A 3,235-nucleotide genomic window follows, 5' to 3' on the forward strand; every position below is an offset into this window, starting at 1 on the left:
GCATCCTCAGCGCAACCGCTTGGGAGTTACCTAAAAACACGGAGTCATACCAACAGGCGTCGTGGGGTTGCATGCGCCCGTATTGATGGAAGATCCCGCGATAAGAGGAGCACGATCGCTGTTTTGGTGAGGCGTGCCAATGAAACCGCCTCGCAACGCGTATCGAGGCAGGCTGAGAAAAACCGGTCCGTGCTGGACCTGGCCATGGTGTAAGGGCACACTGTTAAAAAATTGTTGTCAGCAGATCAAATTTGTGAAGTGTTATGCTCTCTACGGTGGTGTGCGGAAATTATGTCATGGAGCTGGACACAATCCTTAATCTTCTTTGGAGTATTCGGAGATGGAACCCGCCTTCCAATGCCGAAGACAATCTACGCGCCGGACTCATCGTCATTGAAGCCTGGTTCAGGGGCTACTGAGGGAGTCCTGGATTAGGGGGTATCCGGACAGCCGGACTATATACTTTGGCCGGACTGATGGACCGTGAAGATACAAGACTCAAGACTTCATCCCGTGTCCGGATGGGACTCTCCTTTGCGTGGAAGACAAGCTTGGCGATCCGGATATTAGATCTCCTTCTTTGTAACCGACTCTGTGTAAACCCTAGCCCCCTCCGGTGTCTATATAAACCGGAGGGTTTAGTCCATGGAGGGACAATCATAATCATCATAGGCTAGCTCCTAGGGTTTAGCCTCTACGATCTCGTGGTAGATCAACTCTTGTAATACTCATATCATCAAGATCAATCAAGCAGGAAGTAGGGTTTTACCTCCATCGAGAGGGCCTGAACCTGGGTAAAATATCATGTCCCTTGCCTCCTGTTACCATTGGCCTTAGACACATAGATCGGCACCCCCTACCCGAGATCCGCCGGTTTTGACACCGACAAAGGGGACACAATCTCTGCTTCGACAAGGCGTGCCAATAAAACCGCCTCGCGAGATGCGCAGTAGCAGGTTGAGAAAGACGGTTCGAATAATGACCGGGCCGCGGCGTGATGTCACGCTATGAAAAAGTTTTCAGCAGATTAGACTCGTGAAATATTGTGCTCTCTATGGTGGTATGTGGAACTTGTTTTGCAGAACCGGACACGATTCTTGTGTTCAAAATCTTCTTTGGAGTATTCGGAGAAGGAACCCGCCTTGCAATGCCAAAGACAATCTGCGCGCCAGACTCATCGTCATTGAAGCCTAGTTCAGGGGCTACTTAGGGAGTCCTAGATTAGGGGGTCCTCGGATAGCCGGACTATATGCTTATGCTTGACTGTTGGACTATGAAGATACAAGATTGAAGACTTCGTCCCGTGTCCGGGTGGGACTCTCCTTTGTGTAGAAGGCAAGTTTGGCAATTCAGATATGTAGACTTCCTTCTCTGTAACTGACTCTGTGTAACCCTAGCCCCCTCCGATGTCTATATAAACTAGAGGGTTTAGTCCGTAGGACAACAACAATCATAATCATAGGCTAGATTCTAGGGTTAGCCTCTACGATCTCGTGGTAGATCAACTCTGGTAATACTCATATCATCAAGATCAATCAAGCAGGAGGTAGGGTATTACCTCCATAGAGAGGGCCCGAACCTGGGTAAACATTGCGTCCCCCGCCTCCTACTACCATTAGCCTTAGACGCACAGTTCGGGACCCCCTACCCGAGATCCGCCGGTTTTGACACCGACAACTGGTCCACATGTAATGCTCCTGAAGGCAGAGGGGCAGTGGGGCCAATAGGGGTGAGCCACAGGTCAGGGGTCTGCTACATCTTGAGCTTGCGTTGGTTTTCCTTGAAGAGGAAAGGGTGGTGCAACAATAGTAGCGTAAGTATTTCCCTCAGTTTTTGAGAACCAAGGTATCAATCCAGTAGGAGGCTCCTCAAAAGTCCCACACACCTACACAAACAAACAAGAACTCGCAACCAACACAATAAAGGGGTTGTCAATCCCTTCACGGCCACTTGCGAAAGTGAGATCTGATAGAGATAATATGGTAAGATAAATATATTTTTTGTATTTTATAATATAGATTGGAAAAGTAAAGATGCAAATAAAAGTAGATTGAAAGCTTATATGATAAAAGATAGACCCGAGGGCCATAGGTTTCACTAGTGGCTTCTCTCAAGATATCATAAGTATTACGGTGGGTGAACAAATTACTGTCGAGCAATTGATAGATAAGCGAATAATTATGAGATTATCTAGGCATGATCATGTATATAGGCATCACATCCGTGACAAGTAGACCGACTCCTGCCTGTATCTACTACTATTACTCCACACATCGACCGCTATCCAGCATGCATCTAGAGTATTAATGCATAAAGAACAGAGTAACACATTAAGAAAGATGACATGATGTAGAGGGATAAACTCATGCAATATGATGTAAACCCCATCTTTTTATCCTAGATGGCAACAATACAATACGTGCCTTGTTGCCCCTGCTGTCACTGGAAAAGGACACCGCAAGATTGAACCCAAAGCTAAGCACTTCTCCCATTGCAAGAAAGATCAATCTAGTAGGCCAAACCAAACTTAATCACACATAAAAGAATTCAGAGGAGATTCAAACATTTCTCATAGATAAACTTGATCATAAACCCACAATTCATCGGATCTCGACAAACACACCGCAAAAAGAGTTACATCAAATAGATCTCCAAGAAGATCGAGGAGAACATGTTATTGAGATTCAAAGAGAGAGAAGAAGCCATCTAGCTAATAATTATGGACCCGAAGGTCTGTGGTAAACTACTCACAACTCATCGGAGAGGCTATGGTGTTGATGTAGAAGCCCTCCATGGTTGATCCCCCCTCGGCGGAGCGCCGGCGAAGGCTCCAAGATGGGATCTCGCGGATACAAAAGGTTATAGCGGTGGAAATAGTTTTCTGTGGTCGCTTCTGATGTTCTCGGGGTATGTGGGTATATAGGAGGAAGAAGTAGGTCGATAGACTCCCGAGGGGCCCAAGATACAGGGGGCGCACCCAGTAGGGGGGCGCACCCTCCACCCTCGTGGCCTCCTCGATTGTTTCTTGACTTCCACTCCAAGTCCTCTAGATCACGTTCGTTCCAAAAATCACGCTCCCGAAGGTTTCATTCCGTTTGGACTCCGTTTGATATTCCTTTTCTTCGAAACACTGAAATAGGCAAAAAAACAGCAATACGGGCTGGGCCTCCGGTTAGTAGCTTAGTCCCAAAAAGGGTATAAAAGTGTAAAGTAAAGCCCATAAACATCCAAAATG

Source organism: Triticum aestivum, chromosome 2B (assembly GCF_018294505.1).
Source record: "Triticum aestivum cultivar Chinese Spring chromosome 2B, IWGSC CS RefSeq v2.1, whole genome shotgun sequence".
Taxonomy (NCBI): Eukaryota; Viridiplantae; Streptophyta; class Magnoliopsida; order Poales; family Poaceae; genus Triticum; species Triticum aestivum.